Genomic DNA, 26,669 nt, shown 5'->3' on the forward strand with positions numbered 1-26,669 from the left:
TCGGTCAGAGCCGTGCCCCCGGTGCCAAAAGCCCTCAGGCAGAGGCTCTGAAAGTGCTGGATGGGGTCCATGGAGTCCCTCTGCTGGTGAGGTGACACCCACACAGTCCTGTGACAATGAATGCCAGCAGCGTCAGAGCCACCTGGGACCGGGCTCCTCTCCCCTGGCAGCAGAGCTGTGCTGGAGCTGCAGGGACACCCGAGCAGGTCATTCCCCCCTGCCCAGCCCTGGGATGTGAGATCCCAGCAGGGCACGGGAACTGCAGGGGGAGTGAGGCCTCTACTGGCTCACAGCAACAGGCAGGGAGGGGCCCTGGGAGCAGCAGGGCATTCTCTGGGACAGAGAGACATGGGAAATAGGGAAGGGCATCTTCTCAGCAATGCCACAAAGTTTCCCTTCAAAGGAGCGAGCTCAGAGAGGCCCAGCAGCCCCTCAGCTGTGCCCACTGAGCACCAGAAGTGCCAGGGGTGGCAGTGCAAGTCACCCTGCCAGTACCTGGGCAGCACTGACACTCCAGAGGGAATTCCTGTCCTTATCCAAGTCAATTCAGTTGATTTGGATGGGGGAATGAATTCCTCCTCCGAGTCCTCTGTGCAGTCTGTCACAGTTGCCCACAGTCTGTTGTGTTGCTTACAGAAGTGCCAAAAGCCAAAACCTTGAGGAACGGACCTTAATCTGACTCTATAAATAGCTTTAATAATCCCCTCCTTTCTTTTTTTCTTTTTGAGGAAATCCTGATTGACTTTGGTCTTATACAGCCAGAGTTAATCCAAAATCTGTCTCTTCAGGCCACTTTCTGGCCTTGCATAGACCACAACACACTTTTTTCCTTTAATGTTTCTCCTTGCTGGTAAGGAAATGAAAGGAATGGGAGATGATGTGAGAGGAGCTCAGTGAGGGGCAATTGCAAAGTTCCTTGCTCTCACCTTTGAAATAAGGAGGGGAGCATTGCCCAGCTGGCAGATGATGGAACTAGTGGAGATGCCTTGTGAGGAAGGTAGAAGGAATTAATGTCTGTAGAAGTCAAGTGAGTGCTGAGGCTGTAACTGGGAGATGCACAATAGACATTCTCCCCACAAAGGGAAGGGACAGTTTCTCCTATTTCTGGGGAATCCCGGGGTGGCTGTTACTGCTGCTACCACTCTAACTCTCAGCCCAGGGCTCAGGCCATCACCAGCAATAATCTCTGCCAGGTCATGGGGATTGCTGAATGTCTCCTTTGCTGCTCAGTGATGCTCAGCAGTCTCAGTTCTGGTCAAAATCATTTCAGTGGGAACTATGAGGCATAAAAATACTGAGACCGATTTTCACAGAGACACCTGTCCCTCGTGAGTGCAGGGTGCAATCCCAGCAGAGCAGGGGCAGCTCTCCCCTGTGCTTTCTCTCAGGACCTGAATGAACTTCAATGTTTGGCAGGAAAGGGGCTCCAGTAAACTGCCTCCTTTCTCCTCTTATTGGAGTCCCAGCAGTAGAAAGAACTAAGCAGTGGGGTGAAATCATTGTTTGAAATTACTGAGAATGAATCTCGATCACAGCCTCAGAACTGAGCCACAATCATTGCATTTGCCTTCTCCTGGATGCGCTGCAGTCACTGCTGTGCCCCAGAGCAGGGATTTGTGTGCCAGCCTTACCAGGCTGAAGTGCTGGAGATCTCTCAGTGGGAAGGAAATGGGCTGCCTTGGCTGCACCTGCTCCTGACAGCTGGATCCAATATCCATGGGGGACTTTGCAGTCACTGCGTGCGTCAGTCCTGGTCCTTAGGACAGGCTCCCAGCTCTGCCCTGGGAGTGATCCGGGAGCTCTGGGATACCAAAGGTTTGGAGCAGCCCCTGACCCTTGGCAATGTGTGCATGGGTGGAGGCTTCCCTGGGCCAGGGGAGGGAATCCCTGCTTGTTCACAGGCGGGAATTCCCGGGCTGGAGCAGTTGGGAGGCATGGCCGATGGAAAGGGATATGAGCTAAAGGCAAAAAGCTCAGGTGAAAGCAGCAGCTGCCAAGGGAGCTGAGCCAGAGGCAGCCCGGGCAGGGCGGAGGATGGGAATCCTGAAAGGTGAACGTGCCAAGACTGGCAAAGGGCAGAAAGCAAAAGTCCAAGCAAGCAAAAGACAACATAAACCGTGGAGATAAAAAGACTCTTTAATTTGCCTTTTATTAATGAAATAAATACAGCTGGAACAACATAAATAAAAGCAGTTGGAAGGATCATACCAACAGGTGGAGTTTTGCTCACCTCTGCTTTGCTTTGATTCCACTACAAAAGATCAAGACTTATCAGGAAGATGGAAATTAACACATAGGTTGATCCAAGAGCAATGAAAAGTGGGAATGAGGCACTTTTAGCCCCATGAATGGCTCTTCCCTTGTGCGCTAAGAGAGCTTCAGCAGCAATTCCTGCTTTGGTGGCATTTTACAACAATGTGGATTTTCTACAGGGGAAGACTTGAAAAAGAGCAGCTCCACGTTTAGATCATGTTGAGAGCTGCTCATGAGTTTCACAGCTGCAGCTCCCCAGAAGCTGAACTTTTATTTATTGTTTATTGCAGAAAGAAGGAGAGGCAATTTGTTTTGCCATTATCAGTATGGTAACAATGTGTGCCATGCAAATGTCACGAGCAGAGATGGCAGCAGGCTTTGGTCTGAGAAGCAGAACAGGTTGGATTTAGGGCATCCTAATGAGATGAGAGTGAGACAAAACCTCAGATCATAGGAGCAGAGGAGCACGTGGATCCATCCAGGGATTTCTGTAATGGAAAGCTAAATATGCAAAGATCTGGCATCAGGTTTAATTTATGGCTGTCATCTTTCTGCTTTTGAAACCTAGTCAGTGGCATGGTATTGGCCAGAGTTTTAAAGAGAAAATGGTATCAGGTGTTACTAATCTTAGCTACGTGTACTTGCATAAAGAAGGAAAGGAGAACAGCATTGTTTATCTTTGTTTGAAGCCTGCAGACATTGTGGCGGTTTTGCATAATGCACGTTGGTATCGGTCGGTGTGCGATAGTCTGTAAAATGAATATTAAAGCTTCTGGCCATCCCTAAATCCCGCTCAAGGAACACAGAGCGAGTTCTCCCCTCAGCACCAGCCCTGTCGGCTGGCAGTGCCGGGCTCCTCCCAGGCACTCCCATCCCATCCGCCTCCTCCTCCTGGCGGAGCCCGAGCAGAGACCCCGCGTCCCCGAGTCCCCGTGCGGGATGCGAGTCCCGGGCTCGGGCACGTCCCTCTGCTCCTGCTCAGTGCAGGGGGCTCAGTGCCGGCTGCTGCCGAGCCCCTGCCGCTGGGGCTCCGGTTCCTCTTCCAACGCTCACGCTGTCCCTGAGAGAGGCAGGGCAGCTGCCATCGCACGGGAGCGCGGCCATCCTTGGCGAGCTGCTCCTTCCCGGCAGCGGCAGGTGGGAGCTCCCTCAGCCTGAGCTCAGGACCCGGGGAGGAGCACCCAGATCGTCACCTGCTGCTGCCCGCTCCGGCCTGGGCACCCCTTCGGTTTCCCCGAGCCGAGCGGATCCGTGGGTGTTCCCTGCACCACGGGAGCGCCTGGAGCCACAAGCGGCATCGCTCAGAGAGCCGGAGGCGGCACAACAAACCCGGGTGGGGATAATAGGATATCACATTGCTGGGATAACACGGTATTGCAGATAGGCTGCATTTTATGGCATCCTTTCAGGGCAGGCTTCCTACCTTCTTATGCCACATGTGGTTTTTTTGCTAGCCTGAAGCAGTTCTCACAACAGAATCAAATGTGTGAGAGGTCCATTCCCTGTCACCATCTGTAGGGATGTCCAGTCAATTCCACGACCCTGTGAACTGAGACTAATAAATTGGGCATTTTTCTGGTCTCAGAATCAGAGTCTTAAGTCCTGTGGGTGGTTTTTTTTGTTTTGTTTTGGGTTTTTTCTGTGGTGGTGAAGGTGAGAAGGGCTCAGGGACAAAGTCCTCCGCTGCTGGCACTTGGACCCAGTCCCACCTGGCCAGGCCCAGGGCTGTGAAGCAGGGACTTGAGCCCTCTGTTTCGGGAGTGCAGAACGAGGCTCATCCAGGCCTTGAGCACAGAGGCCAAGTCCTGCATTTTGGGGTCCGGCGACAGAGCCCACAGGCCGGGCCGCCCCCCGAGCACACGGTGCCGGTCGGAGCCCCCGCGCCGGGCCCGGTCCTGGCCGCGGTTCCGCGTCTGCACCGGGGAACGGCCGCCGCTGTCCCGCCCGGTTCCCCGCCGCTCCTCCGGGGCGAGAGCGGCGGTGTCAGACTCGGCCCCAAGTCCCGCCCGGAGCGGCTCCTCCCACCCCATACCGATCCCGGTCCCGATGCCGACGGGGGAGAGGCGGCACCGCCCGGGACCCCCGGCAGACCCAGGCAGCGCTCGGCCCCCGCACCCCGGGCCACGGTCACGGCCCCGCCGCAGCGCCCCGGGCTCCGAGCGGTCCCCGGCGGGAGCAGCCGTCGGACGGGGCTCGCACAGCGACGAGCGAGGCTCCCGGGACCGGGGGGAATAGGGGGGCGGGGCCACGGAGAGTGGGCACGGGGCGCTGCGACGGTGCCACCGCCACCGTGGCCGGGGGTGGGGGGCAGAGCGCCGCTGGGGTGTGCCGGGCGGTGCCCCCTCTCCCCCGTCGGGCGGATCGAAGCGGCACCGGGCCCGGAATCGGTTTTGGGCCCGGGATGGCCGCGGGCACGGGGCGCTGCCGGGTGCGGGATCGAGGCCGTTCCCCGGTGCGGAGCCGCCGTGTGGAGCCGGGACCCCGCAGGGCGCCCTCTGGCGGATACGGAGAGCAGTGCGAGCGCGGCGCCCCTGCGTGGCGGGGGACAACGGTGCGGGGGGCGGGGCCTCGAGCGATGCCCCCGCCCCTCACACATTTGCCAGCCTGACACGGGTGGGCGGGGCCTGACAGAACGGGGGCGGTGTCAGGGGCGGGGCCAGCTCAGGTGCGCGGGGCCCCAGGGCGGCTGCGCGGGGCGGGGCCGAGGTAATTTAGACCCCGGAAATCGCTTCAGCCACGATTTGCTCACTCAGTGCACGGTGCAGACGGGAGCTCCCTGTGGGGACTCCGCAGGTAAGGCGCGGAAGCTTCGGCCTTTCCTTCTGTCTCTCTCTCTCTACCCCTCCTTCTCCGCGTATTCCCTTTCTTTCCCCCCCTTCCCTCTCGCCCTGAAGCGCTCCTTTCCTCCTAAACCCGACCCCCCCCCCCCCCCCCCCTTCCCGTCCGGTCCCTTGCCCGCTACTCCTTTCTATTCCTCGTCTCTCCACCGTCCCTCTTCTGCCCCCTCGGCCTTTCCCTTCCTCTCCCGCTTCCCTCCTCATTCCGACCCCTCTCCCTCCCCGTCCTCACCTCCCCCATCTCTCCTGTCTCCCCGTCCTCCCCTCTCCTCCTTTCCTCGCAGCCGCGGGGCTCGGGGTGCCGGGCAATAATAAAGCCCTGAGGGCCGGAGCCCGGCGCCCCTGCCCTCGCTGGGGTCCCCACACGGGGCCGGACCCGCTCTGCGGGTGCCCCCATTGCAGTCCAACACACCGCCCGACACCGCCGGGGCTCCGGCTTTCCCAACATCACACTGGGGGGGGGGGGGGGGTCCTGGGGTGGGGGGGTGTGGGTAGATTAGGCTGGATCCCTCCTCCGGAGGGGGCCCTCCAGCCCCCTCCGCCTCCAGACCGGGGCCCGGGGGGGGGAGGGGCGGGTGGGGAAGCAAAGAGGGGCACGTTATTCTGTACGGTAAACACAAATTTAAAACAAACAAACAAAAAAAAAAAGCCAACCACACGACTGTCCCCTGGGGCCCTGTCCCCGCCCCTCCCACCGGCCGGAGGAGTCCCGGGGAGTGGGCGGGGCCTGGAGGGGGAGTTACCCGTCAGGCCCGGCCCTCTCCCCGATTTCCTCCTCCGGGGAGACCCCCTCCTAATGAGGCGGCCCCTGTAACTCGGACCCCTCTCCCCAGGACCCCCCCAGTGTGATGTTGGGAAAACCGGAGCCCCGGCGGTGTCGGGTGGTGTGTTGGACTGCAATAGGGGCACCTGCAGAGCGCGTCCGGCCCTGTGTGGGGACCCCAGCGAGGGCAGGGGCGCCGAGCTCCAGCCCTTAGGGCTTTATTATTGCCCGGCACCACAAGCCCCGCGGCTGTGAGGAAAGGAGGGGAGCGGGGAATAGAGAACGAGAATAGGGGAGCGGAGGAGTAGGTGAGGAGAAGGTGGGGGCAGGTCGGGGTGTGCAGGGTAGCAGGGGATGAGGCTGGGGGTAAGGCGGGGTGGAGGAAGGAGCAGGATTGAGGGTAGATGGGGCGCGACTGGGGGGGGGGGGGGGGGTGGGGGGGTGGGGAGGAGGGAGAAGGGGCAGGGGGGAGCTCGGTTGGGGAGGGAAGGAAGAAGACCGAGAAATAAGGTGGGGTAGAGGAATGAAGTCAGGGCGGGGGTTGGGGGTGGCCGTGGGGAGGGGGGGGATGGAAAGGAGGGTTGAAAGGAGAAGTATACAGAACAAGAAATACAACAGAAAAAAAAAAAAGAAAAGTAAAGAAACGTAGAGAAAAAGAGATATAGGCCCCGGCCAGTAGCAACCTCCCTTAACAAACGCCGAGGAGCACATGGTTCCACCAGCCCCTCCCCGCGCCTTAAATCCCCTAAGGCCCCTCCCCGCGCAGCCGCACTGGGTTCCCTCGCACCTGTGCCGGCCCCGCCCCCGAGGCCCCCGCCTCCCCCCGCCCGCCCATAAATCCCGGCGGATCCGCACCTGTCCTGCTTTCTGTGGGGGGTGCTCATCTCGGGATGCGGTGGGAGCGTCCGTCTGAGTGCTGTGCAGAGATCCAGATTAGAGGCTGCTGCTGGTACTGAGCAGGGTCCAAGGTGCTCGGGTGGGGCCGGGATTAGGATTTAGGCCTGGGGATTCGGGTCCTGATCCTGCCCCTATTTGCTGGGGGAGCCAGGCTGCTTCTTCCTTGGCAGGCAAGGTACAGGTGGGTGCTGGGGCTGGAGGATCGAGGTGGGACTGGAGCTAGGATCGGGACTGAGACCGGCATCGCCGTGGTCAGGAAGAGCCGTTCTGGCTGCAGCCAGTGCAGGGCTGGGTCCCGCCAGGGCTCCAGGCATGCTACGGCTGTGGTGGTAGGGAGCTATTCCCTCAAAAATGCCACCTCACTCCCCCTGACATCCCCTCACGTTTTCCTACACAAACAGTTCTTGTATCCCCTCTAGATTACACCAGGTTTTCAGCTACATGAATGGCATCATCTATGCCCACTGCTCGTTATTCACCCAACCAAAATCAAGAGCAAATGTTGGCTGGGTTTAATAACAACTCGAAATAAATTTAAAGCAAAATAAATCACCTTTTTCTTCTGTGTTTTTTTTTCCTTCAGATGCTGGACTTACCTCTGAGTGTGCTGAGCTCTGGGTGGAGGGGACTGTCAGGCTGAATGGCTGTGAGTTTGTGTTCTTCTCACTGGGGCATCAGCAATTCCCCCAATTCCCTTTTCCCAGGCTGTTCCATGTGGCTGTGGTCAGGCTGTGGCAGCACAGGCAGACGCAGCTCTCAGCACTCTCTGCTCCAAACACAACTCTGGCCTCCACTGCAATCTGTCTCTGTTGGGAGATTTTCTCTTAGAGAAATCAAAGAATTGCTCATGGCAATTTGGAGAATGAATTTCCACAAAGGGAAGTGAGGAATAAAATCCTGCTCTAGGAGCCCTTGGGATCTGCAGGGCTGGTTAGGGAAGGGGACATTTGCTCCCTGCAGTGCACACCCACCCACCTGCAGCACCCAGCCCAGCCTGCCAGCTGGGCTCTGCCAGCCCCTCTCTGAGCACCCTCCCTGTGCTGCTCCCTCTCAGTGCCTTTGGCAGTCCAACCCTGAGCCTGAGCAGCCCAAAGCTCTGTCTGGCAGCCCAGGGACAAAGGGACACTCCCAGGGTTGAGGCACATTCCCAGCAAACGCTCCCAACAGGGCACAGAGGCACCCCTGGAGCTCCTGTGTGGGGCTGGCAGGAGGGCACAGCCCCCAGCTGGGCTGGCAGTGGCAGTGACAGCAGCAAAGTGCCACGGTCTGATGGCACAACACAGACACCAAGGCCAGCAATGCCCATGGGAGGTGCACAATTAATTCTGCTGCCTGTGCTGCCCCATCCCAGCAGGAAAGCTCCAGGGGGGATGGAAACTCCTCCCCCTTCCCCCCAGCCCCAGATAAGCTCTCCTCAGTTTCAAACACCCAGTTCTCACCTCCAGCCTGCTCCCGGGGCTGCTGCCACATTCCTGACAAGGTGCCAAAGGCCACTTGGGACAGGGCTCCCTCTGTGTCTCAGGGCTTGGGGACGGCAGGGACCAGGCTGCTCCAGCAAGGACAGCCTGAAACCAGAGCAGATGTCCCAGGGTTAGCAATGGGCTGGGGACAGGAGTTCTGAAACCCAGAGTTCTGAAAACAGCCCCCAAAATGTTCTATGATCATACCCTTAAAATGGCTCCAAAGGGCAGCAGCTCCGGTGCCAGACCAGCACCTGCACGATTCCCTGTGCCAGCCCTGGCTCACTGAAAAACAAAACAAATCAACCATCACCCAGGCCTTGTTTGCAGAATTCCTGATCCAAACCCTCACCTTTCCTGCCCAGCACTGAGGGAAATCTGACACAGCATTAATAGGTGACCTTTGTTGAGAGCAGCCATCATCACAGTCCTCCAGCCTTGGCAAGATTTTGCAGTGAATGGACCTAAGTTCTAATCTTAACCTAAATTTCTGTCAGTTTTTGTTAGAAAGATACTGGACAGTAAATCATGCAACAGAATTTGAAAATTGCACAAGGAATAACAAGGCCCAGAGCAAACCCAACCACCCCCACCACTGCTCCACCCCAATGTTGGGAGAAATGCTGATATCATCTCTAAATACTCCCCTTCCCTCCCACTCAGTCCTTCACTGCACATCCCTGGAGAGGATTGACTCCATCTTTTGTTGCCAACAGCACCTCTCCAGCCCAAAGCCCACTTCTCACAGACACAAACTAAGCAAGCCTAAGGCATTGTTCCCAGCAGCAGATGCAATTCCTGAACTCCCATTTCCCTGGATTCTAAGCACTTGCAGGAAACTCACCTCAGCCCAGAGACTGTTCTGCTTTCCCAGAGGGAAATACAGCCTGATGGGCCACAGCTCTGGCACCACATTGCCCTTGTTCCTGCTGACCTGGAAAGCCACAGGTAAACCCAGTCCCTCAGAGCCCATCCCTGGGCACCAGGAGAGCTGGAGCTGTTCCCAGATGCCAGGGCCCTGCAGGGCTGTGCTGACACGAGCACAGGCTGACCACTGTGCCCAGCACCATCCCTCATTCTCCTCCCATTGCTCCCAAATCCTCCCAGCCCTGCCCCTGCATCTGTGCTAGGGCCATGCCTGCCCCCAGCCCGAGCAGAGGCTGTCACCCAGCCCTGCACCGGCTGCCAGCCCTGGCAGAGCTGGGAATGCACTGAGAGCTCCCAAACCCCCAGAGCAGTCCTTGGGTGCACAGATAATGCCCAACCTGCCCCTCAGGGCACAGCCAACACCACAACTCCAGCATCCCCAGGGAACTCTGGCATTTGTCTCTTCACCTCTGCCCTTCTCCAGCAGACACAGCTGGGGCTGGGCTGTCAGCAATGGCATTCCCATGGCAGTTAATCCCAGCAGAGAGGAAAAGAGGAGCCCTGTGTCCCTCTGACTCACCCCACAGCATGGGCAGGACCAGAGCCCTCCAGTGCAGACCCCTGGTGCTGAGGCCTCTTGCCTTTGGCTGCTTAAACACCAAAGCTTTTGGCAAAGATGGGAGGAGTTTGATGATTTTTCCTGCCCTGAAAGAGAGGAGAAAAAGAAAATTAAATCCACTGTGGAAGTCAAAGGATCCTAGCTCTCATACTTCTGCTCTGATTGCTCACTATGGGGTTTTATCCATGAGAGGTGACACCAATTCAAACATAAACGTGAGCTTTTCCAGCACTTTTATTCCTGACTATTTCAGACATTGAAAGGATGCTCATTTTTCTTATTGCATTCTCTGCCCAATTTTAACAGAACCATTTTTATCCCAGACCCCATGTGTCAGCCATTCCATCCTTTATCATTGGACTTTGCACAAAGGAAGGGACACCCAGGATGCTGCATCACAAGAAATCCCAAAGAGAATCCCCTCCAAAACCTCACAGAGAAAGGGTTTTTGCTTTTGGGACACAAGAAAGGCCTTTGACCATTTGCATCCACGTGGAAAGCCCACACTGAGCACTTGGTTTTAAAGATGTTGCACTTGAAGTTACAGACATGGAATTGCCTTGGGATTTGGCATTTCCTGCACCCACACAAACACATTCAAGGAATTAAGTGCAGAGTCCTGAAGTTTGGTTATTCCAATGCTGTTTTGGTAGTGCCACTTGACACACCAAAATCCACAGCAACACTTCAAAAAATGAAAAGCAACTTTCACCCCCACATCCCCCTTCCTTTCGATTTTGCAGTTTTGGGGTCCTCTTAAGAACAGGTTAAAGAGAAGAAGAAGAAAAGCCCAGGACCTACTACCAGCTAGTGCACCAGCCACCTGTTTTCCATAGATTCTCCTTACAGCTGATGGCTTTTCTAAGAAAGCTTCAGTTCAACCTTATCACAATCACCTGGCAGCACTCACTATTAGCCCCAAAGGCCAGTGCACATCTGTGTGCTACCTCAGGAAGCTCAGTTGCTCTCTGTGGGACAAAACCTGGTTTGGGCCCAAGAGCTGACTCTGCTCCCTGCTAGCTGAACTGTCCAGCTGTAGGATGCAGCTGGATGCTGAAGGGCAGAGTGTGTAACCCTCTGTGAAAGCCAGGCTCCAAAGGCAGCCCTTGATGCCCCAGCAGTGCTGCTGGAAGCGCTGGCAGCACTTGGCACAGATGGGATGGAGCCTTCCCACAGCTCTGTCCCCTGGCACCGAGGGTGGCACAGCAGAGAGGCTGATGGAAGTAAAACAAACGCTGGATTTCAATAGACGCTGATGGGACTGAAAGCCCCAGCCCAGAGCTGCTCCCTGCCCAGCACAGGAGCTCCAAGTGCTGCTGCAGGGCACAGGCTCTGAGGGAACCCTGCAGCTGGGACAGGAACGCAGCAACAACAATTCCCAGGCACAAAGAGATCCCCACCTGCTCCAACAACTGAACCTCTGTGGCTCAGCCTCACGGGGTGTCCCTGCTCCAGGCAGGATGAGCCACACAGCCCCCGAGGCTGGGCTCACACCCTGCCCTACCAGCAGAAAACAAGGGGTTAATGAAGCTTTGGGGACACCTTCTGTCCCCAGAGTGCTTTGACAAAACATCCAGCAGTGTGGATCTTTAATAAAGACAGCTTGTACCTATCCTTGCAACAGACTCACGGATGTTATTTCCTCAAAGTCTCTGTTTTAAAATATTTTGCTATTACAAGTGTTTAAACAAGACTGACCATGAGCCCTGCACCCTTGCTATGCTCCAAGCCCTAAGGAAGAGCTGGATATCCTCACACTCATCCAATCTGAGGGAGCTGCTGCAGCATTTAAAACATTTAAAAACCACCCCTGCCCTGAGGGTGTCCAGCCCTGGGAGGTGCCTGGGTGCCAGCCCAGCATTAGAGATGGGACATCAGGAGAGCGAGCAGACAACACCCACTGCAGCCTCTGCAGCCTCTGCACTCTCAGCACTCCAGCTGCACCATCCTCATTGCTCAGGGACTCTCAGCTCTGTTTCCAGGACTCCCATAGGGAAACTGAGGGCCCTTTCCAGATGCAAATCCCCAAAGAGCCACTGCTCTCCTCTCCACCCACCCTCCTGCTCCAACTTTTACCCCTTTGATAGCCACCACCCCACCCAGGACACAGAAGGAGGCTCTCAGGTGCCAGCTGAGACCCAAATCGTTCCAGGTGGCTCAGGAAATAAACACAAACAAACTCGTCCCTTCTAGGGTAACAAAATGTCTTGGTGCCCAGTTCCTGTTTCCTAAGGCAAAACACACGGATCAGGGGAAAATGGCAAGTCCCAAACCCAACAAAACCTGGTTTTGCATCGGTTTCCATCAGGACTGTTCAGGTTTCCCACTGCCCCTCAGCTGCAGCCACAGGAGCAGCTTCTCTCTGGGACCCAGGGGGGTGGGCACAGGGACACCCATCCCGCTGCTTCCCGGAAAACAGAGCCCAGAAATATAAATAACAAATGCAGTTATTGCCTTTGGCATTTATCTATTAGCTCTGGCACGGTATTATTGACCACAAAAATCCTGAGAGGGTAAAATCTGTAACTACTGCTCTTGATAAAGTATAATCTGTCAGTTCGTGTATGCACTGCATAGCTTTTATAAATAGCAGTGTAATAGATACTATTTTAGACTGCAGCATAATAGAGACTGCGAAATGTTAAAATGCTTTTACATGCAAGTAACTCAGAAAATGGTGTCAGGTAATTAGGTGATTTCCCACATTTGGGGACAATCTTATCTGAAACACAAGATAACAGAAACAGAAACCAGAGCACTGAAAAAAAGAAAAAACGTATTGACCCTCGTTATCAAATAACGAGGGAGTGAAAATAAAACAGGATGGCACCACAGGAAGAAATAAAGTATATTGGTTTAATCCACAAGATGGCACGAAGGTTAAAACCAAGCAAAAGAACATCTAAACTCAAAGGACTCTTTGAATATGTATAAACTGTAATGAATATGCATACACCACTGCAATGGAACACAATATAGAGAACACGGTTTAAGGTAACCGGGTGCTCCCGGCAAACAGCCAAGCACCCCAGCGCTGCCTTTTATCCCTTAACAAACGTGTAAAAATTCTAAAGAGTGAACTTTGTTTCTCACACAATAAAGCACTGTCCCCGCAGCTGGGACGAGCCCCAGCTTTATTCCACGGAACACGATCCCAGAGAGCCGCAAGGCCCGGGACAGACCCGTCCCACCCACAGCGGGTCCCACGCAGCAGCGCCCAAAGCAGCCCCGGCCCCCTGTGGGTGCCCCGGCCCCGGTGCCCCCGGCCCAGCTCCCTCCCCTCTGGCCGCTCACCTGAGGGCACCGCCCGCTGCCTCCCGGCGCTGCTGCCGAGCCAAGGGCATTGTCCCCGCTCCTGGCCCAAAGGCCGCGTTCTGCGCTGCAGGGTGCACTCCGGGGGACGCGGGGCCGGGCAGGGACAGGGTGACCCGGGCTGAGGCGGCTGTCCCAGCGCTCTGTCCCCTCACGGGGCTCAGGCCGGGGAGCGGGGCCCTGCCAGCGGCCGCCACTGCACCGCGGAGCAGAGTCAGGTACGGCCGAAGAGCCGAGCGTGGCCGAGTGGAGCCGACAACAGCCGAGTGTGGCCGATAACAGCCGAGCGTACCCGAAGGGCCGACTCTGGCCGGGATTTGCCGAATCGATCCGAGTTTAGCTGAGGTGAACTGAACGGAACGGGACGGAACCGCGTTCAGCCGAACCGAACTAGATAAGCCCAACCGAACTAGATAAGCCCAACCGAACTAGATAAGCCGAACCAACGCGAGATCAGCCGAATCAACCTGAACATTACGGGGTCGCTCACTCACCCATCTCTCAGTGTGGGCAGGCACCCTCAGCTCCAAGGAGCTGTGCAGAGCGAGCGCTTGGTCCCTTGGGAAGCTCGGAGTGATCAGCCCCAGGGACAGGAAAGTACAGACAAATGCCACGGTCAGCCCTGAGAATTCAGGAGGATTCAGAGCCAGTGGCCTAGAACCTGCCACAATTATATCTACAATTGCAATGTAATTACGGTGGGACAGTGCAAGGCTGGAGCTCAGCCATTCCACCGGGGCTGGGGACATTACTGAGGGGGTTTTGTGTCAGTCTGATGGGCCTGAGCAGCATCAAGAACTAAAAGGAAATTTTACAGAAATGTTTTGAGACGGATTGCCCCAAAAACTTGGGCTGCTTCTAGGGGGACAAAAGATTGAAAAAGATTTCTGTTGAATTCCTGTCAGAGAGTCCAGACCCACTGGTTCAGCTATGGAAGGGATGGATATGATGCACCACAGAAAGAGACAAAACCAGAAAGGTAAAAAGGTCTATCTCCCATCCTTCCCCAAACACGCTCCAAGGAAAAAGTTTCAGACAATGAAATAACAAAGAACTGGTTCCTACCTCTGGAGTTCAGTCCTACATTTTGTCCAAGTGCTGAGTGGGATGAGTGGCAGTGCTGTGCAGCCCTCATCAGTGGAGACTCACCCTTAAAAGCTGCCACACATCAGGTGGCACCGGGCACATCTGCAGGAGCAAGGTCTGGCACAGAGCTGGTCTGGAAAAGGAATCACCCTGAGCACAGGAGACAGGAGCTGCCTGAGCAGACCTGCCGTGCCTGGGCTCCTGCCTCTGTGGGCACATCCATGGCCTCGTGCTGCAGAGGACTTGGATGGGTGCCATTGCAGACACTGGCTTAAATGGTGTCATGTGCTTATCCATATGGGGGACTGCATCTACATCCCTGGAATAAAAGCATTGGCATATAAATTCTGTTTTGTAGGAGGGTAACTATATACTGAAGTCACACAAACACGTAAAACTTACACTGTTCACAGAAAAAAAAGGGAGCACTGCCATTACTGTCAATAATACAGAACATGAGAATATGCACCTCCCCTGTCAACATCTAAAGGTCAGAGCATTTCCATCCTGGAAGTGCTTCCCAGATGGATCCTCTGAAGATTTACAGAAGCATGCTGAAGTAAAATACAAGCTAAACATATTTGGAGTGAGAGGACAAAAGAAGGAACTAAGACAATTATTCCAGCTGAGCCTCATCTAGTGTCAGTTCTGGGTCTTAGGTAGATCTGGAGGAGCCCCATTTCTGCTGCAATCCTCTTTCTGCACGGCCTGACGTGGTGTTCTGTGGCTGCCTGGAAACTCTGCTCCTTCTGGGCTTTGACTGAAACACTGCACAGTGTGCAAGGCAGCAGAGACTCATCCCGAGACTTCAAGACTTCTGAGTTATTCCTGTTCAGCTGGAAGCTGACATTCCTCTGACAGGCAGCTCCTACCTGCTCCATGCTCACAGCTTTTCAGTTTCCCATCTTAGGGACACAGAGCAGAACAATGCTCTTTTCTTTTTCCTGGCTTGTGTTCTTTGTTGATTTGTGAAAACATCTCTCGGGATAGTCAATAACTTCTGGCTTTGTATTGCAGGCACAGTTTTTCTCCTGGTATCAGTTCCTTCAAAGCCTGAAAGATTAACTTTTTTTTCCCTCACTTGCTAACTTCATGGAGGTCGCCTTCCTGCTACTCAATTAGATTGCATTTTTGCCATGTTGGATAGACAGGAATAGAAAGGAAAGAAAGCAGAAAGAGCCCCCAAATGTGCCACTGTTTCCCATTTTTGGCACTTCACATTGCAAAGAAATCAATCAATTCCCATAACTCCCATTGTGGCAACACCAAAAATCTGAGGTTCATCTAAGCTCCACTGAATGAGAATTAGAAACAGGGAGTTTAATTTTAATGCAATTTTAGGATTGAGACATAGGTTGAACTTACATGAATCTGATTGTTTTCAAGTTCCCTGATGCATGAGCCTTGACTTTTCGCGTGACACGAAAAGCTGTGATTGATCTTTACTTCTTTATTTTGCCCTTCAGCCAATTAGGTACTATGAGCTCCAAATTCCAGAACTGCAGCTTTTGCCTTAATTTAGGGTCAACAAAATTATGCTGCAGCCTCTGACTGTTTAGTAGAGGTTACTACATGAAATGAATGACACAAGTGCACAGGCAGAGTGAGATAAAGGCGAATCAAAACATTTCATCTACAACTTCTTCCCTTTTACAAATCATCTTGGAAGAATGCAAATCACCCTGCACTGCAGCTCACTTGTCTCTCAGCTTCTGCCTCATTAAACAGCGTTGTGTCCCTTGAAGTCTCTTCCAGTTTCTTACGCTTTTCACTCTTGCTTCCTTCCTTCCTTCCTTGCCCCTGTGTCTGCTAGAACACCACTCTACTGCTCCATCACTCTCCCTGACAGACTCCTGCCTGCAGCTTTGGCAGAGCTCTGCTTTTTGTTGTAGGTCCTGTGATCTGTTTTGGTGCCCAGGGTGTCAGCTTGTTCCTGACAGGACAGATCTGATGGAAGTGAAGATCTCTGCTCCCTGACTTCCTCATGTAAACAACTCAAACTCTGCCTGTGGAGGGACTGGGAGCCAGACCTTCCTCTCCTTTTTCCTTCACTGTGCACGAAGGAATGTGGGCGCTGACTCCCAGAGATGGGGAGAGAGGGACAGGTTTATATCAGAGCAAAGAAAAGTAAGGTGGGAGGAGGAGACTTTTCCTGTCTGACCGTGGCTGGACCCTGTGAGAGCGCTTGCTATCAAAACATTTCCATCTCTGATGAGTCTGAAATTATTCAGCCCAGAAAAGTGGCTGTGATTTACCTCTAAATGTGGCAAAATATTTTAAATACAGGGCAAAAGCCTGTCTGCTCTTTTTATTGCATAGAAAAAAGCAGCATGAACAGATAAAATGCTCAGGCAGCAGATGAGAGCAGACAGAGCCAATAAAAAGAGAAATAAAGAAGGTGTTTTAGTGTGCTCTGTGGGTGGGTGAATGGTGTCTCTGGGATCTCTCCCCACCTCCCAGTGCCCAGGCTGGGTGCCCAGCAGCCCTGTCTGTAATTGCTGCCTTGTGCTTGCTGAGCAGCTCCAGACAGAGCAACGGGGCAATGGCCTCTGGAAAAGCCCTGCAGTGGCCGAGTAAAGCCCAACACTGAGCTCCCTGACAGGGCTGTAACCACTGCAGAAGGAATCACAGCACATTAGGGCTGATCCCAGGACATGCAGCACGCCCTCCATAAAATCAGCCAGGTACCAGCCCCTTGTGAGTGCAGGCAGATGAGTGGCACAGGAAAAGGTCACGGGGATTATGCAGAGTAAGAGATTTTCTGGGCCCAGGATCATCAGATAGTTCAGACTCAGCCCCTGTACAACACATGGGCAGTGACCCCACCCTGTGGCCCTGGAGTCCCTCAGAAATGGGCAATCAGACACTGCCTTTAGAGTGGTGCTTTGGGGATAAAATGTGCATTGTTACCTCATGCTGAACCAATTCAGAAAGTTTTGAAGATCCCTTTGTCTGTCTTGAGACAGTGAAATACTCCAGGGAATATGCAGGAACGACTTGATGTGTTTAGGCCTTACTGAAAAGGAAGAGCCCTGGGAACCAGGAATGCTGATTGTTAAAAGGAGCACCAGGACTCACTGCAGAATTGATTTGTCCTTCCTGAGATCAGTCTTCAAGTGGTGACCCATCATCCTTGGGAGGACATCCTGCCCAAAGAGAGGGAAAAGGAAAAGGGATTTTTCTGATTTTTCTGAATGGCTACTCTAAGTTTTAACAAAAGCATGATCACATAAAAGGAGAAATACCAAGAGAGTAGGGAACGTTCTGGGGGGAAAAGAGAAGAGATTGAGCATTCCAGGCCAGACACCGTCAGAACAGACTTGGCCACCAAGTTCAGCTGCAACTGCAGCAGTTGAATTTGCTGGATAAAATCTACTGTGCAGGAAAAATCTCTTCCCACAGACTTCTGACAGAGCTTGTGTTTTGCGAAGGACAAACCCCCAGACCGTGCAATATGCACTGCACATACATTATACACGGATTTTGTAAACCTATTTCAGACCAACACGGAGGAGCAACAGCTTTGGAACCCGAAGCACCAAAAGAGAGCAATTTGCACAGCAGCCTGCTGCACTGAAGAGACTGCACAGCCTGGGCATGGCCCAGCTGCAAGTGCCCCCATGCTGCTGAATGCCACTGTGAACTCAAACCCAAGCCAACAGTCAGGACTTGCCTTCTTAATTCCTCCTCTTGGGAGTGCACCCATTCATCACTTCTAGGTTGTGACAACGGATTTTCATATTAAGGAAGCACTTGCTTCCTAATAGGAGTTATATTAAAAAGATTAACTTGGGGTACCTTTAAAATATTTATATTATCACACAATAATTTATTATCCTACACATTCATTACTGATATCAAAAGACAGAGAAGAGATTGATGAAGAATTAGATTGGTCCAGCAGAATCCAGTAACTGCATTTCCAAGTCCCACTTGAAGGTTATGGCTGTTGACATTAATCCACCTGATTTGATCTAGTGTGGAATTTTGGCCTCTGTGCAGCAGCAAAGCCCTTGGCAAGGCAGGTTTTACCCTGTTGTGCAGCAGCACCTCAGGTGAGATGAGGTTGCTGTAACATGAGCTCGAGTTTGCTGCTGCCTGAGAGCCCAGCCCCGCGTCCCCGAGGGCTGCAGTGACACCCAGGAGCTGGATTTGCTGGGGCAGCTCTTCTGGAACTGTGCCAAAGGTGGGGCTTGCCAGAGCTCTGGGATGTACTTCCATAAGTGCAAAAAGAAAGGAGGGCTTTACAGACCTAGGCACTGGGGAACAGTGCTGGGAGCAAACAGCCATTAATGCAATCCATCATTTATCACCCAGGAAGAATTTGTACAGACAGACACTAACCTAACTCGTGTTTCACTGCTTTTTTCCTTTTCCACACTGAGTGAGGCAAATCTAAATCTGGTTTGGCTGCCAGATGTGAAGAGAAGCTCTGAAATTCTGGGTTTGTGCACGGGTTTGCTCACAGACTGCAGGCTGTGCACTGGCTCTGAGCTCACTTCAGGGCTCTGCTCACTGGTTCCCTACAAACACCCCAGCTTCTCAAAGTGCCACTGCAGCAGCCAGAATGTCTCAGTCAGTCAGTAAATCCAAGCTGAGAAATAAATATCCATACTCACAATTGCAGAAGGGGTTTGGGGCATTTTCTGATTGTCTGAGGAACTTAGAAACTCTTGGTAATTCTCCCATTCCTGGCAGGGATCTCAGAAATGAGGAAGGGCTCTTCACAAGTCATTGACAGGTGCAAGGCTTTCCTTTGGCAGGTCTCTGAAATAAAGCACAAGTCAGGTTTGGTGGGAAGCAGTTTCTGTGATTTACAAAGCAATATCTAATATTAAAGCAGAACATGAAACTCCTCGTGTTTCTTGAGCTGTCAGATGGAAAAATTCTGACTGAGCTCTACTGAAACAGAAGGTTTTGACCATTTTGTAACACCTTTGATGCTTCTAAAGGAGAACAGATCTTGAAATGACAACTTAGATGTTTTACATCTAATATTCAGGAACATTTTTATATAAAAACATGTAAAAATCAAAGATCCCTTAGTAACTACTGAAAGGATTTGGCATTTTTCATTAATTCTCCAATTTAAAAAAAAAAAGTCAACTCAACCAGTCATGAATTCTCTGCAAAAGGAATGTTTTCTGGTGTCTGTAAATAGCACTTCAGTGCACAACAGTGCTTAAGAGTTTCCAGCAGTCTTGGAACATGGTAATCTTTTTTCCTCACATATTAAGATAAACACATACTGAAGTATTTATAAGTGTATATATGTGTTTGTGTGTGTGTGTGCTGCTGTGCCAGATTTAACAGGCATTCAGCAGCCAGCCACAGCACATTTTGTGACCTCACACCTCCACTCAAAGCAGGAAATCTCATTTGACCTCACTCCTGTCTAACACAGTTATATCCTAATGATCAAAATGTGAGGGAAAACTTGGACAAGTAGGAGAGGAAGACAAACAAAGACATTCTTTGAAATAGCCCTGTAGGATAAGGGCAGCAGTTCAGCTGCCTGATAATTGCCTTGCCATGGGAGATGTTGTCAGTGAGGGATTTGTTTGGGCTGTGTCTCACCTGGAGCTCCGTGGATGATCTGAAATTTAGAACAAAACCTCCCAGACTGGGAAGGTGATTCCAGTGACCTGTGCTGGTGAGAGGATGGTTTAACATCAGCATCCAATTCCCTGCCACAAACCAGGAGGACACATCACCCCAATCCCAAAAGTGAAAATCTCCACTGGCAGGAGAAGGTGTTCTGTGCTATAAAAAAATTCCCTTGTCAAATGGCTCCTGCTGAAAGGATGCCAGGAAAATTCAATGCAGTGTAAACAGAACATGGACTGGGAGTCCCTCACTGTGGGTTTGGTTTACCTGGATGGGTTCCAGGGAAAAATAATAGAACACAACACGGTGTATGGATACATCAGCCTGCTGCACTTAGCACATCTTGCATGGAGTAATTAAAAACCAGCCCCTTGTAAATTATGCAGCAGGAGTTTTGTACTGCAGGAATTAAAGTGCAGTTTCACACACTTTTATAATCCTTGCTTTCCCAGTACCGAGAATCTGACAGCACTAAGTCAAAGAAAGATGAGGAGATCTCAAATCCTTGTTTTGTTTCCAAGGTGGGCCTCCTGTGCACAGAGTTGTTGGGAACTGGGCTGCTACTGCTTGGTAGTGAGCTGATGTTAGCAGAGCAAACAAAAATATCCACCAGAAATAACTTTCCATGTCTGTTTTTAGCACCTGCCACCTGGGGGTGCTCAACCTTGTGCTCTGTGTCTTGTGCTCAGACACAGAAAGTCTCCCCTCCCTTCCTCCCTGTCTTTGATATCAGTGCAGCTGCACCGACTCTGTGATCTCTGAGCTGGACAGAGAGCAGTGAGGGAAGAGCCATTCCTTGGGAGTACAGTTCCAGTTGAAGTGTGGGCGCCTGTCCAGCCACTCACCCCGTGTGAGCTCCGTGAGAGTCACGGAGACTCCGGGTGGGAATCCAGGTGGGATCCCACCCGTTGGGAATGTGCTGCACTCCTGAGAGGAGACAAAACAAACCCAAAGCCCTGCCAGCCTTGGAAAAGCATTCCCATCGTGGCATCATCTTCTAGATAAAATAAATCATAGCCTATCTTTTTGCAAATTGACCTGTGAGTTCCTGGCAGCAAATCAATAGGATACAAATGAAAAATAACAAGGCAATAACAACACTGTGTATTATCCCAGGCCCCAGATGAAAGCCTGGGGAACGATCAATATGATAAAGATTCAGCACTGCTGCTCACTTACAAAGGAATGGCAAAGTAACAGACTCATTTCAGAAGGCAGCTGTAAAACACACCAAACCCACCTGCCATGAGATGCAAAGAAAATCCCAAATATAAATACTTCCTTGTTGGTTTGTCTCTTTCCTCTCCCCCAGACTTCCATTAATTGGACTGGAATTTAAGGGAGCAATTTTTTGTCCTTGTTGGGAGGAAAAGCAAGGAAGGGAAAAAATCATCCATTTATCCTTAGCCCAAAAGCTCAAAGACAAAAACTCACTTGCCTACCACAGGAAAAAAATTCATGGAATTTGAACATGAAATGGGGGAGGTTTTCCCCCAGCACCTCTGTGCACTTTGTTCATCTCTGATTTGAATGTCAGTTTTAATTGCCAGTGGGCACAGCACACAGAGACAGCCATGCTTAGGGGGATGGCCCACATGTGGCACCTCCCTGCAGGCTCACAGGGAATCATTTCTAGTGCCAGCTACAGGGCTGGCTGGGGCACAAGGCAACAGAGCCAACCCTAAGGCCAAGGACTGACTGAGCAATTGATACCCAGTGGTGTTTGTTTCTCCCTGTCAGTTTGCAACCTGCTCTTTGGACAAGCAGCACAGCACAGACTTCCCAAGGTCAGATAGTTCAAGGAGAGGGGATGAAGGAAGAACTGAGGGAGAAGAGGCAAACCCACGGAGGACACCAACTCTGCAAACAGCCCTGCCCATTCAGCCTGTGCTCCTGCCAGAACAAGCTGAGCAGCTGCCTCAGGCATTGCTCCAGGATCTATCCAATGCTACCTTACTGGGCAAGGTTTTATAAATGAGAGCATGAAAAGATGATGACAACTTGTGCTAGAATTCCCAGAACTATGTAAAATAACTTCCACAACCAATGCAAAGTGGCACATGGCAGCTACCCTTCCATCTCACTTAGATTTTCATTCTGGATCACCAAGGGCAGGGTGAAAATAAAATGCCTTTCCTGAAAGGCAGCCAAAAGCCAACATTTTTGAATTCCAGTTTATGTTCAGAGCTTTATCACAATTTCACATGAATAACAATTTCATACAAATAAGTTCTTTGCATAGAAATTTCCACAATTGCTTCAGGGTGCATTTAAAGTCATTTATCTCCATATGGGTGCACTGCTCTAAGAACTTTAAGACTCAACTCAATATGAATCCACAGTTTGTGGTTACAAGGACAGAGCAGAGATCCTCACACAGCTTCAGCCCCAAGACAGGCACCACCCATGGGGTGACAGGGGACAGTCCCCTCCTGATCCCATAAAACCACAAGCACTGAAGTTACTGTGCCCTTCCAAGTGAAGGGTGCGAGTCCCAGCGGATGTGATGGCTTCCAGTTCCTGTGGCACATCAGCCAAGGGAGATGTTGGAAAGTACTGCTGCAAGGCTCTCTCTGTCAGGGTGTGGTCCCACCTTAATTCTGGGCATTTTTAGCCAACTCTGCTTGCATGGAGTTTTTTACCCTTTACAGTGTCTGTCTCTCTCTGTCTTTTAAACAGCATTTGTTGCAAATCAGAACCAACACAGAACTGAAAAATCTCACTTTGGGGATTATCTAAAAAAACCAATCAAAATTCTTTCTAGAAATCAGATGAAGTTTTTCAGACAGCTGCAGTTCCCAGCTGTTTGCAGCATTTAGGGAAAGAAACTCAGAGGCCTTTTCCCAGATGTGCCGAAGTGATTTCTGCATTATTCAGTCCTGCTGTTCTCCCTTAGCAGCTGTCACTGTCAAACCTGAAGGGATGAGTCTAAGGGGATGCTCCTTCTGAGCCCACAGAACAGTCCCTTTTCCATGCCCATGGCACTGTCAGGAGTGCACTGAGACACCCAGGGAGCAGCAGCAGCAGCTGTTCCCATACCCTGCTGGGCAGCAATGCACCCACAGCAGTGCCAGCAGCAGCCACTGCTGAGCCCTGTGCCAGCCCCTGCTGTCCCTCAGCATCCCCTTCTCGCAGGGAAATCTGCCCCAATGCCTCTGGGAGAAGGCTTGGCTGGGAGGAATCCACTGGCACCTCTTCCAGTGGTAGTGACTCGGTTTCCATTTTAAACACCCAGGAAAAGATATCCTACGAATACTCTTTTCTACAGCCAGGGCTGCTTATTACCTTGAATGCTAAATCAGAGCCATATATATTTTCAAAGACCAAAAATCAACTCTCTTCCTCTGCCATAAAGCTAAACAGAATTCTGCTCTCTGTTTCCAAGTAGGCTGGTAAATCACACAAAGTATTTTTTTACTGTTTTTTAGCTGCTGTCCCTTGTTTTCTATGGCTCATGGGCTCTAGGAGCAGCCTGAGCTCAATGACACAGGCAGGCAAACACTACACAGCCCTCACTGAGAAGAAAGAATTAATTTTGAAATTTCCTATAGGATTTGTAATTATCAGAACCTGATTCCTACAGCTGAGGTATCTCAGACCTCAGGTATCCCATTTCAGGAGCCATAATGCTTTCATTCAAGCGGAACAGTTTCTTAATCTTGATTTTTTGTGCTCAGGTGTTTATATTAAAAGCCTACTTAGTCATAATGTGGAGCAAAACAGGGATAATTCCAATCAAACATCTAAACTCAAGGAAAGTCGGGGGGGGGGGGAAAAAAAAAGACATGTCAAAGCCAACAGGGAGTGAAATATTTGTGATCAGTCCTCAGCCTTCCTGATTTTAGGAGAGGACACAAAACCAAAGGGTAAAAATACACCACATGTAAGCAAACAGCTGCCTACTCTAGTTAAACAGTGTGGAAGGAAACATTTTCTTGCTTCACAGTGTGCCTTCCTTTCCACTGATAAAGTCTGGAGCTCTGGAAGACCACATGGTGATCTGCTGGTCCAAAGTGCTTTAAAAGTAGAACCCACACTACTGTCCTAAAATTAAATACAGCTTCTTCTTGCCAGTATCCATTCAACCTTTTGTGTAAGAAAAATGGGAATATGTTGGTTGGATCTTCAGACCCCTGCCCTCAGAAAGGAACATTGATACCTTGAGCACAGAGCTGACAATTAACCTGTAGATATTCTCCTGAGGTAGGAGGGGACCATCCTGGCTGCAGCCCAAATCAGGATCTCACCACAGCAGAGGGGATGGATCTGTGGAGAGCTGGGAGCCCCAAGGAGAGCCATAAAGCAGCATCTCCACGTGGAATACCACTTGTCAGCCTCACCCTTCTGAGGGAGCTGGAAAAAAAAAAGGTCACGTTTAGATTAAGAAAATGGAAAAGGGAAGGGCAAGGGAAGATATTTTCTGAAACCATTTTGTATTTTGTCCTCAAACATAGGTGGAACAAAAGTGCTGTGTAAAAATCACAGTGTGAAACAAAGTCCCAGAAGAAGAGCTAAAGGCTGTGCCTCCCTTCCTCTAATTTATGGCCAGAGTTATTCAGAGTGCAGACACTTAATCCCTAATGTAAACCTGCAGGCAACATTATTTATCTTCAGGAAAACCTGAAGGCTAATGCAATTCTAACTGGGATTTTTGTCTTTTCATTGTGTGGGGTGGGAAGGAAAGATGGATTAAATTGCTTTCTGCAGATATCAATATGGAGTTTAAGGAGGTGGAGGGGCTGGGATTCCTTGGAATGACTCAAGTGCACATTTGCTGTCTCCAGTAAAAGGAGTTTACAATGGACAATGACAGAAATACAATCCCATCGTGTTGGGTCTGTGGCATTTGGACTTGTTTAGTGAGGCACCTAAAGGAGGCATTTCTTCAAAGCAGGGTGTGAAGCAACAGCTGAAAGAACCAAGTGTATTTGTGCAAGAGTAGAGGGCTTTCCTACCTAAGGGTGATTTTATGCCACAAACAAATGTTCATGGTCATAATGAAAATGACTCTGCATTCCTTCATAGTTATCACATTAGATAGTTTTCATCCTTCTTAATGAAAAAACTATTAATAAGAATGAAATTGGCCTCTAAAGCATTTCATCACTGCTTCCAGGAAAATGGATCAAGGGCTGGTTCTCATTATTTTTTCAAACTGAGAAGAATACATTTTAATGAGGCTGCTTTAAGCTTTACTCCCTGTCCTTCTTCTGTCTGGCTTCTGCCATTCCATCCCACGGCATTTCTGTGCTGAGGTCACAGCTGCCTTTGCAATATTAAAATATGTGATGCATGCAGGCCTGAAACACACGTGATCCTCCCTTAGAACAAGTTTAAATTTTAAACTTGTTGGAATGCATGATCCGAGTACCTGGAGCAGCTTTCTCAATAACCTTTCCACAAGAAAACAGAATTAAAAACACCCAGTGGGAACAATTCCAGCTCCAATCAATTTGCTTCTGATCACGAAGTTTGACAGTGTGTGACTGGTGCTGGCACCTTGTGCTGCCCAGGGCGAGCAGCCTCCAAAGGCACGAGTCCCCCGGCCTCTGCCAGGGCTCCATCCACATCCCAGAGAGACACGGGGCTGGTCCCAGGCAAACGGGGCCCTGGGATGGCAGCTGACCCTGGGAGCGCAGGGACACCCGCAGCCCACGGCACCTTCAGCCCCAGGCACCTGCTCCTGCAGCTGCTTCTGAGGCTAAACGTGAATTCTCCTTTTCATGGTCCTAAAATGCAGCCTTTTCCCAGAGGTAAAGAGAGGCAAGGGTCGGGCTTAGGTTCACACCCTCCACTTGCAGTGCCTGCTGCACCCAGGCCTTGATATCAATGATCTTTCCCTCTGCTCATGGTGCAGTATCCTGCCAGCACCATTTTCCATGCCATTCACTTCTCCTTTCCCTTTGCCAACTCCAGCTTCTCTACTGCATTAGGTAAAATTCATTCATCCTCACATTCATCCTTCACTCCCCATTCATTACCTCTCACATGGGATCCAGGGAAGGACCTGGGCACCCCTGCAGCACCCTGGGACAGCAGCCAGCCATTTATCCCCTGTGCTTGGGCTCTCCTCCATGCCTTTGGCACAGGGGCATGCACAGATGGCCCTGGAGCCAGGGCTGAGGCACTAAACCCCTTGGAGGGGACACAATCTCCTGTCCCAGGCCTGAGAAGTGATGTGCACAAAGTACCCACGGCCCTTCTGAGCTAAATAACAGAAGGAAATAAAGAACTGGGAAATGAAGGAGAAGAGAGGACAAGCAATAAGCAAATATCCCCTGATTTCTGCAGAAAATGTTACCCCAGTGCCACTGGGCACTGATGGATGAGAGGAGTAGGGCAAAGCAGGAGGATTTTTCCAAACCTTTGGCAGCCATCCATTGTCCAGAGCTGGGAATGACACCCTTGGTGCAGCTCCTGAGGCTGGGGCTCTCTGAGCCACCCACACAGAAGATGGATCCTCAAACAGCAGGCACAGGTGACGAGGTAAGGAGCCCAGCACATCATGCCTAAGAGATAAATGGATCCATCTGTCAGCAGTTACTTCACAAGTGAACTGCTCCCAGTTATGCTAGGAACAGCTTTTAATGAAACACGGATCTAAAGTACCACAGAGAGGAGGAAAATGTGCCAAGGAAATTCCTGATATAATGGAAATTGAAAAGAGCACTGGATTCTGCTGTTATAATTGCAAAGAGAAGGGAGGGTTTGATAGAGGTGACAGTGGAACAGCTTTTGGGGTATTATTTGGCTGGGACAGCAATCTTCTCATCATGTGTCCAGCCTGTCCCCAGAGGTCATTTTCAAGGTGCATGCTGAGATGAGAAATAGCAGTGGTGTGGGACAATCTCTGATGGCTGCAGAGAAATGTTCATTGTGCTGCCTTCCTGCCACAGAAGGGACAGCCACGTGTCAGATGGTGGGGAGGGTGTCAGTGAAACACTGGAGTTTGGGTAGTCTGAACTGAA

At 51.4% G+C, this 26,669-nt stretch overlaps 3 long non-coding RNA genes across 6 annotated transcripts in view; 1 reads left to right on the forward strand and 2 right to left on the reverse strand.

Annotated features, from left to right (window-relative positions):
• Nucleotides 1-2,115: 2,115 nt before the first annotated feature.
• LOC129120723 (uncharacterized) lies at nucleotides 2,116-14,612 on the reverse strand. Of its 2 annotated transcripts, none has more exons than XR_013181938.1 (6): nucleotides 12,991-14,612; nucleotides 9,658-9,782; nucleotides 8,418-8,495; nucleotides 8,190-8,315; nucleotides 6,709-7,556; nucleotides 2,116-2,741 (listed from the first exon to the last, which is right to left on the reverse strand). It is a non-coding gene; the product is annotated as an uncharacterized LOC129120723 (long non-coding RNA). The 2 variants fall into 2 exon arrangements; XR_013181939.1 differs by lacking the exon at nucleotides 2,116-2,741 and having other exon boundaries at nucleotides 5,945-6,944; nucleotides 7,347-7,556; nucleotides 12,991-14,604.
• On the forward strand, nucleotides 4,935-11,317 carry LOC129120722 (uncharacterized). Its single transcript, XR_013181940.1, has 2 exons — nucleotides 4,935-5,046; nucleotides 7,334-11,317. It is a non-coding gene; the product is annotated as an uncharacterized LOC129120722 (long non-coding RNA).
• A 4,116-nt stretch (nucleotides 14,613-18,728) lies between the features above and the next one.
• The window catches only part of LOC143693819 (uncharacterized), a 52,021-nt gene continuing 44,080 nt past the window's right edge, over nucleotides 18,729-26,669 (reverse strand). For all 3 annotated transcript variants that reach the window (XR_013181799.1, XR_013181798.1, XR_013181797.1), the window contains 3 exons: nucleotides 26,066-26,210; nucleotides 23,861-24,054; nucleotides 18,729-18,861 (listed from right to left, as the gene is read on the reverse strand). This is a non-coding gene — a long non-coding RNA (uncharacterized LOC143693819). The remainder of the gene's footprint in view (nucleotides 18,862-23,860; nucleotides 24,055-26,065; nucleotides 26,211-26,669) is intronic.

The sequence above is a fragment of the Agelaius phoeniceus genome, chromosome 4 (genome assembly GCF_051311805.1).
Source record: "Agelaius phoeniceus isolate bAgePho1 chromosome 4, bAgePho1.hap1, whole genome shotgun sequence".
NCBI lineage: Eukaryota > Metazoa > Chordata > Aves > Passeriformes > Icteridae > Agelaius > Agelaius phoeniceus.